This window comes from Piliocolobus tephrosceles, chromosome 17 (genome assembly GCF_002776525.5).
Source record: "Piliocolobus tephrosceles isolate RC106 chromosome 17, ASM277652v3, whole genome shotgun sequence".
NCBI lineage: Eukaryota > Metazoa > Chordata > Mammalia > Primates > Cercopithecidae > Piliocolobus > Piliocolobus tephrosceles.
In genome coordinates, this window is record NC_045450.1 from 41,430,120 (window position 1) to 41,445,511 (window position 15,392).

Genomic DNA, 15,392 nt, shown 5'->3' on the forward strand with positions numbered 1-15,392 from the left:
AGTAAGAAATTCCTTTAACTTAGGGAATTCTGGAATCGCTTTCTCCCGGCAGAGCCCACTCTAACCAAGTGGGAAAGGTGAGGTCTGCGGCTGCCTGTGGCCCAGGGGTGACGGTTTGGCCCAAGGCCCTGCCTTCGTCCCGCCCCCGGCCCAGCCCCCGCCCCCGGCCCCCGCCCCCGCCCCTGTTCTTGTCCTTCCCCACGGGTCTCCATAAAGTTCCTTTGGCGGCGCGCCGCGCGAGGGTTTCTGGGAGCAGCCAGCCTTGGCCAATCAGGAAGAGGGGTAGAGCGGCGCGAGAAGCGGCGGCCGCGTCCTCAAGCCGGCACCTGAGCGGCGGAGACGGCTGTAGTACAAGGTAAGGGTGTGTCTGGTCGCGTTCTTCCGACCCTGGGCTTGTCCTTGAATCCAGGACCCCGTCACTGGGTGGAGCGCCGTACCCACGCTCGGAGCCCCGCCGCTCACACTTCCCGTTCTCCTCATGGCAGCCGGGCACGCCTGATGCCGGCGACACAACGCCTTGTCGAGCCGCCCCAGAGGCTTAGAGTCGGGCTGCACCCCTGGGGGTGCCTTTCATTCGCCCACTTTCTGAATGCAGAACCTAGGCCTCCCGACTCGCCCTTCCCCACTGTGGCGGCCTCGCGCCACGCCCCTGCCCTCACCTCCACCTAGTGCCCCGCGAGCCCACCCTTCCTAAGCCTGCGCCACAACACCTGCCTGCTTACCTTCCTGACCGTGCCCTGCCTACTCGCCTACCCCTCGTGGACATACCCTCTAGAGAGGCATTGCCCTGCGAGGGAAGGGGTCTTTGGGGCGAGGGCAACTTCTCCCAACCCTTGGCTTACCTTTTGTACATCCAAGAGGATGCTAGTGGTTGGAACCCAGGGGTGGCCCACCCTTCTCTGTGCTTACTCCATCCCGTCCTCTGCAAAGGCGAAGCCCAAGTTCACTGGCTTTCTTTTGGAAAAATTATGGGGCCGGCCCCATGGGTCCTTGGTGAAAGTGTGAAAGACCCGTTGACAGAGCCTCTGGTCTGGGTTTGCCCTTCTGCTAGACGTGGGAAGGAGGTTTTATTTATTTAATCTTTGTTTTGACCGAGTTGTCTTTCAGCAAAAGTGAGGATCACCTTTTTGTATTCTTTCCGGGGGATGTGGAAGGGTATCCTCGGTCATCCTAGCTTTTCTTCTTTATTTTTTTTCTTTAAATCTTCCTTTGTGCATTTGTGTTTGCAGTATTTTTATTTTCATTGATGGTGATCTCATAGCATTAAATACTTACATATCAGAGGCTAACAGATTCCATATTTATATCTCCATCGCTGGCCTCACCCCTGACCTTTATCCAGCCACCCACTTAATATCTCCGCTGAGATGGATGATAGGCAACTCAAACATGCCAAGAGAGGGCTAGGAAGCTCCCCTTCATTACCCTCCCCAAACTGTTCCTGTTGCCTTTTTTTTATCTGAATTATAGGAAAGACCCTGGCTAATAACTTTTGAGGCATTGCTGACTGCTCTCTTTCTTTTTCTTTTCTTTCTTTTTTTTTTTTGGTTTTCTTTTGAGACAGTCTCCCTCGGTTGCTCAGGCTGTAGTGCAGTGGTGCGATCTCATGTCATCGTGTCACTGCAACCTCTGCCTCCTAGGCTTAAGCGATTCTCCTGCCTCAGACTCCCAAGTAGCTGGGACTACAGGCGTATGCCACCTCGCCTGGCTAATTTTTGTATTTTTAGTAGAGACGGGATTTCACCATGTTGGCCAGGCTGGTCTCGAACTCCTGGCCTCAAGTGATCTGCCATTTCAGCCTCCCACGAAAGTGTTGGAATTACAAGTGTGGGCCACCACACCCAGCCCTCTGTGTTTAACGCCACAAATAGTACTTGCCACCCTGGGCCAAGCCACCACCTCTGGTTTGGATTATTGAAATGGTTTCCCGTTTGGTCTTCCTGCTTCTGTCCTGGCCCCTATTTTTTGCACAGCAGCTAGAGGGATCTTTTTAAAACACAAGCTGTCAGATTGTATCATTCCTTTACTTAAAAAAAAAAAAAAAATCCCTCCACTGGGTCCCCATCTCATTAATATGATAGACTAACCCCTTTACAGTGAGCTATAAGGCTTTACATAATCTGACCCACTGTTACTTTCCCAGTCTCATTTTCTGCTCCCTCCCCTTCCACACGTTAGACATGCTTTGGCCCAGGGCCTTTGTGCTTGCAAGTTAGTATCCATGTAGTTTGCACTCACTTCTTCAGGTTCTTTACTAGGGAGGCACCTAGTGAGGCTTTCCCCATTTCCCACCTCCCTTCATTGCTTTAGTTGTTCTTAGCACTTACATTTTATGTATTTTTCTTGTGTATTGTCTTCCCCCTGTAGAATGCGAGGGGATTTTTATCTGTTTTGTTCCCTGATGTGTTCCTAGCACCTAGGTCTGGCACACAGTAGGTGCTCAAAAAATATGAACTGGATGAATGTTGCTGGCACTCTTGCAGGCATGGGGATGTAGTGGTGAATGAGACAGGCCTGCCCTCATTGAACTGATATGCCTATGGAGGGTACCACTAGCAATAAAAGCACAGATAGGAAGTGTGATGTCAGGGCTGTTTCTTAAAGGAGGACAGGGATATTTGAATAGAGACCTGCTTGAAATGAATGAGCAAGTCATGGAACTATCTGAGAGCACTGCTGGTAGGGAGTAGAGCAAGTGCAAAGCCTCTGCAGTGTGAGCAGCTGGAGATGTAGTGAGTCTGAGGGTCTGAACCAGCTTCTTGATGGACTGACATAGAAAATAAGGTTAATGGATGTGCCAAGGAGAGGGACAGGTTGGAGCAAAGATCCGAAGGTGAGAGGGGCCACTCCTCATGAAAAAGTTTATTTAAAGAATGTGGAGTTAGAAAGAAGATCTTTCACAAGGTGTGTTCAGGGAACAGGTCACTTTAATTCAACAAACATGTATCTGGTACCTATTATGTGCCAGACTTAATGCTGAAGACTCAGAGTTGAGCATCTGTGGACCTTACCATATAGGAAATTTGCCACTAGAGAGGGAGACATATGTGTGATGAAATAATCACAACTACTGCACTAGGGAAGAACAGTATAGAAGATTCAGAATAGTGTGGGAGGGGTTTGGCAAAGGTGAGACTTTCCCAGCTGGCTGCAGCATACATAGGAGTTCCCCATGTGACAAGATAGGGTTGGGGATGTGTTATAGAGAGTGTGTACCTAGCACGTACAGGAGTATGAAGGGAGGAAGCAGGCATCCCAAAGAATAGAGAATTACTAGGGTATAACTGGGGGAAGGCAGCAAGAGATGAGGGTAGTAAGGGTGGCAGTGTCTGTTCTGTGGAGAGCACCCTTTATAGCTCTGTCAAAACATGAGCATCTTATTCTGTAGGGGATGGAAGGTGTCCCTGATGGACTTAAGGCAGGAAAGCATTTCAGAAAGACCTTCCTGACCATGGGGAGGCTGGTTGGAGGAACAGGAAGGCTTAGTCGGCATGCAAGTCAGATAAGTGGCGAGAGATGAGGGTATGACTTTGCAAAAGGTTTGAGAAGTGGATCTTGAGATTGGTTGAGTGTTGAAGAGGTGAATGGGGACCCCGGGGTAACTCAAAGGTGGTTTCTGGCTTACTTGACTGCATGCTAATTGTTTTACCAAAAGAGACTGGGAACCCACGAGAAGGAAGCATTGGTGGTGGCAGTGGCTAAGGGGAGAGAAGTGATGAGTCTGATTTGGGACATGTGTAGTTTGAGGCACCTATGAGTCATCCAGGTGTAGGTATTAGGTGGACAGTTGGAAATACTGGCTTGGGAAAAGAGTTGGGCTGGACATAGAGATATGAGAATCCCCTTTGTTTTGGTAGGTTAGCGTCCTCCTAGCTCACTTATTTGCTTTATATTAATGTCTATTAATACCTACATCTCTTCTCCCCTAAATAACATAAAGTTTGAAATATTTTCTAGCTTTATACTTTTTTATAGCTTCAACAGTGTCCTCAAACAGCTAGATCCCCCATACACATTGCTAACTGCCAGAAGAACCTTCCTCAAACCTTGCCAGAAATTCCTACATTGATCTGTAAGGTACACCAAAGTTATAGTCTTCTCTTCCTTCATTCATTTAACACATATTTATTGAACATTAGGTGCTGTTGTTCAGTGCATGAGGAATGGGGCTGTGGACAGACCAGACCAGGTTCCCAGACTCAAGGAGCCTATTAGGAGACAGACAGTAAATGAACAAACAGGTAGACATGTGATGCCAGAAATTGATAATGTGCTACCAAGAAGATAAAACAGAAATGTGGTAGAGTGGACAGTGGGACTGCTTTAACTGGGGTGTGCTGAGAGGCTTCTTTAAAAAGGAAACCTTTGAGCAGAGATTTGAAGGAAGTAAGGGGGTGAGCCAGGTAGGCATTTTGGAGGAGAATATTCCTGCAGCTACAGAGGAAATAGTGACTGTGAAAGCCCTAGTCAGCAGTATATTTAGCGTATTTGAAGAAGAGCGGAAGGTCATAGGACCAAAGCACATAATCCTGGGGAAGAGTGGTAACAGAAGAGTTGGGTCAGGAGGCAGTCATGTAGGCCTCATAGCACAGGGTAAGGACTTTGGATCTCAGTCTGTGAGTGTTGGGGGCTATTGAAGGTTTGAGCCCCTTCAAAGACTCCTTCCCAGTGTGGTGTGGAGAACAGACTGGGAAATGGGAGGGGACAAAGGACAGGGAGACAGGAGGCTACTGTATCACCTAGATGTGACACATGAGAGTGGCTTGCATCAGGATGATAGTGGTAGAAGAGACAAAAAGTGGGTCTGACTCATGTATATATGAATAAATGTAGTGTAGGAATGAATTGCTTAGGTAGGGTATAAGGGGAGAAAAGAAGTCAAGGACAATGTCAAGGTTTTAGGCCTGAGCAACTTCTAGCATGAAGATACCATTTACTGAAATGAGGATGATGGAGAAGTTCCAAGTCCCTGTTAGATGCTAGAACACGGCCTTCTCCTTCTAACCCCTCCCACTCCATGCACCTTATTCTCTGTGCCCATCTCTGTCTTTGTGACACGGCTGTTGCCCCTGCTGAAAAACCCGTGTACCAGTCGGCTCCTTTGGACACGAGAGGTCTGCTGTGAGGATGACATTAGGTTATACAAATAAAGCCCATAGTGGGGACTCATACACAAACAGAGCTCAGGAGATGATGTTGGGCAAACAAATGAATGGAGTAAAAGGAATTTAGATGAGGGAAAATTTCTGTAGGTAATGTGTATTGAGGAAGACCATTTGGTAGGTAGGACTTGAGTTGGTGGTAATAATGATAGCTAATGTTTATTGAGTGGTTACTATGTGACAGGTGAAGGAGATACAGTTATTTTTCCATTTCACAAATGAGGCCCAGAGAGAGTAATTAATTTGGGCAGAGTCATCTAGCTAAAGAGTGAAGGAGCTGGCTGGAGCTCAGGGCTGCTGTGGAAGGTTGGGTAGGTGTTTCTTTTTGGGAAAAATGGCACAGAGCAGGACATGTACAAGGATGGTCAGGGACCAAGTAAATCAGGTGACTGGTACACAAGGTTTATTCTGGGAGGTAGAAAGTTAAAAGCAGTATCTCACCTGGATCCCTGTGCGTGGGAGCCAGTGAGGTTTTTTTGAGCAGGGGCAACAGCCATGTCAGAAAGAGAGATGGGGTTGGGCGCAGTGGCTCACGCCTGTATTCCTAGCACTTTGGAAGGCCAAGGCGAGCAGGTCACTTGAGGTCAGGAGTTCGAGACCAGCCTGGCCAACATGGTGAAACCCCATCTCTACTAAAAATACAGAAGTTGTTAGCTGGGCGTGGTGGTGCGTGCCTATAGTCCCAGTTACTTGGGAGGCTGAGGCAGGAGAATCGCTTGAACCTGGTAGGTGGAGGTTGCAGTGAGCCGAAATCTCACCATTGCACTCCAGCCTGGGGGACAAGAGTGAAACTCCATCTCAAAAAAAAAAAAAAAAGGAAGATAGAGTAGGGTGCATGGAGTGGGGGGGCAGGGCTAGAAGGAGGAAGGCCATGTTCTAGCATCTAAGAAGGACTTGGACTTAAGGGAATGAAGGTCTGGCCTTGGGTGATAGTGATGGGGGTGAAAGCAACAGTTAGAGGATGTTGCAAAAATATGATTACTGCATGCCATTTAAATCTGTTTAGAAGCTGGGCGCAGTGGCTCACACCTGTAATCCTAGCGCTTTGGGAGACTGAGGCAGCGCATCACCTCAGGTCAGAAGTTCGAGACCAGCCTAGCTAACATGGTGAAACCCCATCTCTACTAAAAATACAAAAATTAGCCCAGCGTGGTGGCACGTGCCTGTAATCCCAGCTACTCGGGAGACTGAGTCAGTAGGAGAATTGCTTGGACCCCAGAGGTGGAGGTTGCAGTGAGCCGACATCACGCCATTGCACTCCAGCCTGGGCAACCAAGCAAGACTCCATCTCAAAAATCAATCAATCAATCAATCAATCAATCAATCAATCAATCTGTTTCGGTAATGAGAGTTTGGAGAGAGAGGAATCTCATGTTATCTGAGTCTATAGTATTTCATTTCCTGAGTTTTAGTTAGAGAGTAGCCATAGTTTGGATAATGAGGAATACCTACCTGCTTGCTGTGGAAAAATGTACCTACATGTGTTTGGTTTCTAAGTCTGAGAGTGGAGGGACACCTGTAAGTAAACAATCTGAGGGCACACAGAGACACAAAGGAGAAGGGACAGAAGCCAGGGGCAAAGATGGAGGAGGAGTTGGGGGTGGATAACTGCATTTGGAGACATGGTGGGTGTGACAGTTATGTGCTTGAGAGGAGATGCACCAGTGGTGCCTGGAAACTCATGGTTGGAGTTTGAGTGCACGGGGGCAGGTGTGGATTTGACAGTCATTGTCATTGAGGCTTCAGGGGCAGTGGTGAGACACACCCTCTGAAGTAGGGAATTTAGAGCAATATTAAAATTAGCAAGTTATTAAAAATTATGTGAGATCACATATACTCATGGAAAAGAATTTGCACTGACAAGGGAATCAAATGAAAAGTAGAAAAGTCTCCCAACTCTCACCTTCGTAATGCTAGATTGTTTCTTGCTAAGTTAGTGCTTTGTTTCTTGCTATTCCTTCTAAAAAACTGTGAGTCAGCCTTAAGTATACTGCTCAGGGAATTTTTACACATTTATTCACTTTTGTGACCACTGTCCATATTGAGATACAGAGCATTTCTGGTACCCTGGTCGGCTCAGACCACCATAACAAAATACCAAAATATCTGTTGTTCTAGCTTAAACAGAAATTTATTTTCTCACAGTTTTGGAGGCTGGAAGTCCGAGATCAGGATGCCAGCATAGTTAGGTTCCAGTGAGGGCCCTCTTCCTAGCTGCTCACTGTGTAGTCACGGGCTTTCTTTGATATGTATGTGTGGGGAGAGGTAGGTGGAGGAAAGAAAGCTTTCTGGTGTGTCTAGGGGCACTTATCCCATCCTGAAGATCCCACCCACGTCACCTCATCCGAGTCTAATTACTTCCCAAAGACCCCATCTCCAAATACCATCACATTGTGGGCTAGGGCTTCGACATAGGAATTCTGAGAGAACACAATTCAGTCCTTACTACCCAAAAAGCTCTGCTGTGCTTTCTCCCAATCAGCACTCCCCCAGGGATAACCAGTATTCTCATCTCTAGCACCATAGATTAGTTTTTCTTGTTTTTAAGATCCATATAAATGGAGTCATACAGTGCTTTTTTTTTTTTTTCTTTTTGTATCTGGCTTCTTGAGCTCACTGTGATGTCTGTGAAATTCATCCATGTTCTGTGTAGTCTGTAGTTTGATCTTTTCCATTGCTGTGTGTTTACCAAGGTATGAATATACTGCCATAAAAAGCCCAACTGGGATAATTCTGTACATGCAGTGGTTTTAAAATTATTATGGGAGGAACCCAGACTTTTGTTAGAATCTGCACACCTTCTGCCTCCCAAGATGTGACAACCAAAAATGTCTCTGGCTATTGCTGAATGTCCCCTATGGGGCAGAGTTGAGTAGCATTGGTTTAGAGAGAAGAGCCAGAGCCAGAGCCAAAGCCAAAGGCCTTTGGGGGCTGACTTGGCGATCTGCCCGTTTATGCTAGTTTATGCTAGTTGTAAGACAGCTAATATCATTCCTAAGGTTCTCTGTACAGATAATTTCCATCACCACTAAAATGGGCTGTTTCCCAGGAAGCATCAAGTAAGTTTATTAAAACATCTCACATTTGTAAATTCTTTAAGGTGAGCAGGCCCTTAGATACCACCTGAGCAACCCCCTCATCCAGAGAGGATCCAACCCCAGGGTCAGAGGGCTGGTGTGGGACGGAGCCAAGCTGTAGTCCACAGCACTTTCTTCCCAGCTGGGCCTTCTGCAGGACTGGACAGCCAAAAGTTTAATAAAGTTACTTATGTGGATATTTTATTTTTCTTTGTGATGCCAGGTTATTACTTCTCTTTGCTCATTGAAGAGGAAATGATACAAGTGATATTTTATGTATCAGGAAAGCTGATACTATGCTTTCCTTATTGCAAATATTGAGTCACTGAGGGCAGTACTGCTACTAAATCACCCCAGTCTTTCTCTTCTGTCTAGGTTAATTTATTTTAGGTCTTTTGTTTTCTCCAGAACTCTACCTTCTGAATAATGATAAGGTTTAACTCTTTTACTTAGTCTCACAGGGCTATAAAGAACTTTCCAACAACAATTTTTTTTTATCCTCTCCTCTCTCTTCCAGAGGTGTCTGAAACTGATGTCAAGATGTAATTTTTGGGGAGTTGTTGTTGTAATTGACAGCTGACAGATAATAGTAAAAAGTGGAATGATACTGTCATCTAGCTAGTTTATATATTCAAAAGATAAGAGAACAGAATCAATATTAAACTTTCGATACCTTGAGTGAGGTTTTTCTCATCAATCTTGGATGAGAAAAGAATCAAAGAATCAGAATCATTCACAAGAATATTGAACACCATTCTTGTGTTTTACTCCTGTCATAGTGCGATTAATAAGGTTTGAGGGCAAAGTTTCTGCTTAAAATTAAATGCTAAATTTCTTTTGAATCACACCTTCATTATGGAATTTGGATTTATAATAAAAAGCATATTTGATAGTGGGCAGTACAACATACATTTCAACATTTTAATTGTCTTCCAGAAGTTCTTACTTAATGATACAAAGTTGTGATTAAATAAGTTATAATTTGGGATTAAATATTTACTAAAAGAATTTTTGAAGCAGAGATGTTTATAATTAAATGATAAAATGTTGCCAAATTGGCAACTTTGGAAAAAAGCTAAAATAGGATTTTACAATGATATAAATCAGCAGAGTTTATAAGATACTTTTATGTGTCAACAGCTCCTTGAAGTAGGTAGAAATTATCATTTTTGATTGATGAGGAAACTGAGACAGAGAAATTGGGGTTTTATCTCAGAGGGAGATCAGTTTATCTGCTAGTAAATGAACAGTCTGGATTGGAACCAGGTGTTTAGGTTCACAGTGTAATCTTCTCACCCATTCTGTCTAAAATATGTTTTTTTTCATTTCTTTTATTGTTATTAAAAACAGTACTGTTTACTGTTATTTTACTGTTATTTAAAATTTTTTAAATAATCAAGTATTTAAAATAAAAAAGGAAGAACATTGTCAGTTGTACATTTGGAAGAAAAGATATAAATAGCAACATCTGTTACTTTCTCTGATGTAAATAAAATCTCCCCCCTTGACAACATAAAAAAAAATAACAGCCCTAACAACTGTCTTTTTTAGGTTGCATGATCTTTGAAGTTGAAAGAGACAATATTTGGGTATGTTACTACATACATTTTACTAAATTAGAATTCCTCAGTCAGTATTGTTTGATTATACTGTAATTCTGCAGGAAAATAGCTGGTGTCATCTCCCCATGCAAGTCAGTGATTGGAGAGAGATTTCTTTAACATGGAAGAAAAGACAGATGGCTTTGTCTTTATTCTTTCATCTTTTTCTCAGCCCTTTGTATTTCTTGGATAAATGTGCTGTTTGGATTGTGAGTGATAAGGAAAAGGGAAAATTCACATGGGTTTAATATGTTGCATTATACTTACAAAGAGCAGTGGATTCCCTTTAGCATCCTGTGCGTTAGGTCAATGGGACAGGCATTGTCATTTACAAAACAGATTTCTTCCCCAAATATGCTTTCCAAATGAACAGTTTAAAGAGGAAACAAGATGGCAACACACCTATTGTGTCACTCATTTTATCTTTTTAACAATGTTTTCATACTGGGGCCTAGTTAGGGTAGCTTACTTATCAAGTCTAGCTTCAATACCTTAGGCCCAAGGGTTGGCAAACTATGGCCTATGTGCCAAATAAACTAAGAAGGATTTTTACATCTTTGGATCCTTGGGGGGAAAAAAATCCAGAGAAAAATATTTTATAACCATGTGAAAATTATATGAAACTCAAATTTAAGTGTTCATGATTAATGTTTTATTAAAGTACAGCCATGCCTGTTGGTTTACATATTATCTGTGCCTGCTTTCAAGCTACAACAGCACAGTTGAGTAGTTGCTACAGAGCCTGGCCCACAAAGCCCAAGCTATTCACTACTTGTCCTTTTACAGAAGAAGTTTGCTCACTCTTGCCCTGGGAGACTAGAAACTGGGCAAGCGTTTGGCAGATATGTCTAGGATGGATGACTCTGAGGCTCTTTTATAGCTTCCTTTGTTTCATTTTCTGTTTCCCTTTTTCAGCTTTGGTGCTTTATTTTTCTGGAATATATCCTGGGAGTAACATAGGCTTAAGTCTAGAGAACTAGTGAGTAATAGCTATTTCTGGGATGACCGCAATGATTCCCCAGCTTGAGAGTCCATAAGGCCTGAGTAAAGGAAGAGAGGTATTCTACTTGTGGCTGGTGCTTTAAAAATAAAAGAAACCAATGAACTAATAATATCAGAAAACAGATATGTGAGATTTTAATATAATAGGCATGAATACTATAACAGACAAAGATTCAGACCATCTACAAAATCCCGAAGGGGCCACTCTTAGAGAATACTGATTTACAATGGTTTAGAAGTGTTTAGCTATTTGAATATTTAAGTATCTACTCTTCTCTGGCTCAATTAAATATTTAACATAGTTAATATATTTGGAATGTGGAAATGATTTTATTTTTCGTAAGACTCACATGTTAATAGTAAATGAACTGAAATTATTTTGTGCATTTTTGCTGTGCCTTTATATTTAGTTCATTTCACCTTATATGCAGTTTGGGAATTTTTTCCACCTCATTTATGAATGTTGATATGCCCTAAAGGGACATGTGTTTAAGACACTAAATGATAGGTGAACGCAGACCAGCATAAGGAAGTAGAAGTTTGGCCAGCCCTTGGTTTAGCTCTAGGTAGGAGCTCTCTCTTTCAAACTGTGGCTTTTACTTTTTTCATTTAGTTCATTTGCTCAGCATCCTCTAGGTGTGGTGAAGAGATCTACATTATGGGACCTTTCCACTGAGAACACTCCTTATTTTTAGCATAGTGGGGTATCCTACTGTAGCTTCAGAAAAAAGGCGGGTCATTGTCCTTTGTTTGCTTGGTGGCAGCAGTCAGGGCGGGGAGCTTTTTATTGAAGTGTGATACACAAATCGTGAGTCTAGATTGACTAATTTTCTGAAAAGTGAGCACACTGTCAACCAATGGTTAGATCAAAAAACTGAAAATTGCGAGCCCCCTTGAAGCTGTCCTCATCCTTCCCCTTCTGTCCTTCCCCCGACAAGTGTAACCAATCTTGCCTTCTAACAGCAGTGATAAGTTTGCCATTCAGTTTAAGGTTCTCAGTTGCCCAGGTTGTTGAGGAGTTTCTATGGAGGCTTGGTAGCACTTCTGCCAAGTCCTACTTACAGGGAGAGTAATTTGTTGCCCAAGGCCCTGATACTTTGCGATGCTCTCTGAAGTGCCTGCCAGTGTTGCCTTGCCAAAGGATTCCCAACCACGCCCAGGAGCTTGGTCACTGCTGTGGTAAAGGAGCCCTAGTGCTGTTCCACTTTCCCTGCTGGCCTTTTCCTGTGCAGCCCCACTTGTGCTGCATTGATTGCTCCGGGTCCTGCTTCCATGGTTTCTTAGTGTTGCTTCTTCCTCTGCCTCTCCTCCATAGTTCTCCAAGGATGCAGCTGGTGTCCAGGCTGCATGGCCAGATTTTCCCAATGCAAGGCTTGGACTTCAGTTTTTTCCCCCATAGATCGTTTTAATTGTCTCTACTGGACAAAGCTTACTGAGGTTATTTTCATGATTAGTTTTTAGTCTCTTGGTCAAAGTTGATTTAGTGGTTTAATCTCTATATTTTGTGGCTAAATTGATATTTTGTGGTGGGGATAAAAATTGTCCTAAATTTATGAAATTAGGCATAAATTGAAGCATTTTAGTGCAGTGGGATAATGAATACATCAAAGTATAGATTTAGTTGCACAATGAGGGTAGCAAAAAACGTATAAATTTGGAAACTTTAATTAAACTTTTTTGTATAATTAATTTCTACTGGTTGAATAATAATGCAGGACAGATCCAGTTTTTCCCAAATGTAGTATTTCATACATACCTCTCTTTTCTGCTGTGCAGACATAGAACAAGCTTATTTTCTCTTTACTCCTACCCTGAAGTTTTGTAGCAAAATTCTTTCTACATGTGTCTGTTTCTTTTGGTTTCTAATTCTGTTCACCTGGTTTTTGGTCTTGATATTTAGAGGGAAAGCACTAGTCTGGACCAAGTGTGATATGAATTCATGCCATTTAGACTGTCACTGCCTTAGGCTGTGCTGCCTCAAAAATGTTAAGTATCATTTGGTAGTCTGATACCAACTGGAAGGGAATGTTTTTGTTCAGGTCTCTGCTTGCTAGTGGGTGCCCGTTTGGCAAGGGAGTGCAGGAAGCCTTTGAGAAGGACAGACTCTCACCAACGGAAGAAAAAACCCCTCCTATTTATTCAAAATATGAGTACCTACTATGTGTCAGGCACTTCTGTTGTAGAAGCTTGGGGTACGTCAGTGAACAAAACACTGTGCTTGTGCAGCTTATATTCTCGCAGAGGTGACAGACAGTAAAGGAGATGGGGGATTGCTGGGGGTGGCTTGTACTTTTAAATAGCTTTCTAGGGCCGAGCGCGGTGGCTCACGCCTGTAATCCCAGCACTTTGGGAGGCTGAGGTGGGCAGATCACAAGGTCAGGAGATCGAGACCATCCTGGCGAACATGGTGAAACCCCGTTTCTACTAAAAATACAAAAATTTAGCCGGGCGTGGTGGCAGACTACAGGGTCGCAGCTATTCGAGAGGCTGAGGCAGGAGAATGGTGTGAACCCGGGAGGCGGAGGTTGCGGTGAGCCGAGATCGCGCCACTGCACTCCAGCCTGGGTGACAGAACCAGACTTTGTCTCAAAAAAAAAAAAAAAAAAAAGCTTTCTAGGTTGGCCTCAAAGGCAGGGTGATAGGTGAACTGAAACAGATAGGGAGTCAACCTTGAGTGTTTCTGGGGGAGGAACATTCCAGTAGAGGAAACACAGAGTGCAAAGGCTGTAAGGCAGGAGTGTGCCTGATCCGTTGGGGACCAGCAAAGAGGCCGCAGAGTGGCTGGCACCCATGAAAGGAGTGGAGATAGGGCTGGAGATGAGTCTGAGTGATGAGGGGAGGTGGGGCCCCTTTTGTAGGGTTTCTTTCTGTACAAGAGGTTTAAGCAGGAGGCATGTGATCTGACTGTAAAAGGATCAGTGGTTGCTGGGTTGCTATAGACAGAATAGACTGTGGGAGGCAAGGGCTGAAGCTGGGAGGTTTGGGAGGGAGACTGCTGAGAGAGTCTAGGGAGGCAGCTTGGATGTGGGGAGGTGGCTAGGTAGAGATGGCGAGGACAGGCAGATTCTGGATGTATTTTGAAGGTAGATTTGAAGGGCTTTGTTGGTTGATTGGATGTAGGATATGAGTTATGGGCCATCATGGGTTGGTCCAAACAACTGAATAATGAAGTCTTCACACACTGAGAAGGCCAAGGGGCAGGTTTTGTGGATGAAAAGTTAGAGCCCAGTTTTGGGATATTACGTTTAGGATGTTGTTCAGAGATTCAACCTTTATTTTACCATTGTGAAAACCATTATATATAATTAACTTAAAAAAACCTTTATTAGACCATGTTAAAGTAAATGACTGATTTTGTATTAATTACTTATACCAAATTCATTGCTCAAAATCTTTGGGGTGGGCTGGTCATTTGAGAAGCTGAGCATTTCCTTTGTCTGACATAGGAATAAAATATTAGATGTATTTCTTTCTTCCTTTATCTTTCTTTGTCTTCTTTTTTAATCATGGAAAAGTTTTGTTTCATTTGGTTCTTTATTTAGGGATTTCCAAAGTTTTCCTCATGAAAGAAAAAAGTGTTTTCTTTTCCTTGACTCTGTTAGAAAAATTATTTTTATCTTAGAGTAAAAATAATGGGCGGCGGGGGGCGGGGATCGGAGAAGGGAATGCTTTGCTTTTCTTTTCCCTTTCTGGTGAATGACCATGGTTTTGTGTAATTAGTAGAATGTCATTGGCCTTGAACATTCCTGAGAAAACACATTTCTCTGTCAGGGCGGAGTAGTTGTTTAAAAATGCCCCTCTCCTCAAAATTCTTGTGTTTCTTCCTCTCTCCCTGAGGATACCTTCCTAATTCTCCCATCCCCATTTTCTCACAAAAAAAGATTGCAAATTACAGCCTGATTATATTGGGTCAAAAAAATTACAGTGTTTGTTTAGAAACTTGAGGTTAAGAGTTACTTTGTACGTTAATTTTTGTTGAAGATTAAAGTCAGCTTGGAACTTCATAAAGAATACCGAAGTGGCTTTATGTTTACTCCAGCTGAGCTATTTTTGTTTTACCCTTGTTCCCTTGCCTTTAAAGTTAATGTCCTTTAATGCTCATTTTTAAAAGTTCTTAATGGATTTATGGTAGTAACAGTGTCCTTTTGACAATTAACTTGTGCTTCATAGCTGACATATAATTATTCGCCAACATGACAAAACCCGTCTCTACTAAAAATACAAAAAAGCTGGTAGTGTCACCCCAGTTGGGTGTGGTGGTGCACACTGTAATCCCAGCTACTTGGGAGGCTGAGGCATGAGAATTGCTTGAATCTGGAAGGTGGAGCTTGCCATGAGTCAAGATCGCACTGCTGCACTACAGGCTGGCTGACAGAGCGAGACTCTGTCTCCCAAAAAAAGGAAAAAAGTATAACAAGAGCTATTGTACAAGTAATTTTTTTAACAAAAAATTTTCTTATTAACCTTTTAGCAATGTAATTTTTTTTTTTTTTTTTTTTCCAAGACAGTCTCACTCTATTGCCCAGGCTGGAATGCAGTGGTGTGATCTC

At 43.3% G+C, this 15,392-nt stretch overlaps 1 protein-coding gene across 2 annotated transcripts in view; it reads left to right on the forward strand.

Annotated features, from left to right (window-relative positions):
- Window positions 1-212: 212 nt before the first annotated feature.
- NUP93 (nucleoporin 93) overlaps window positions 213-15,392 on the forward strand; it is a 113,157-nt gene continuing 97,977 nt past the window's right edge. The window contains exon 1 of one of the 2 annotated variants that reach the window (XM_023209982.3): window positions 213-355. The gene's annotated coding sequence lies outside the window, so the exon portion shown is untranslated. Of the gene's footprint in view, window positions 356-9,795; window positions 9,829-15,392 lie in introns of those variants that run through there. The other variant, XM_023209983.3, reaches the window with a different exon arrangement.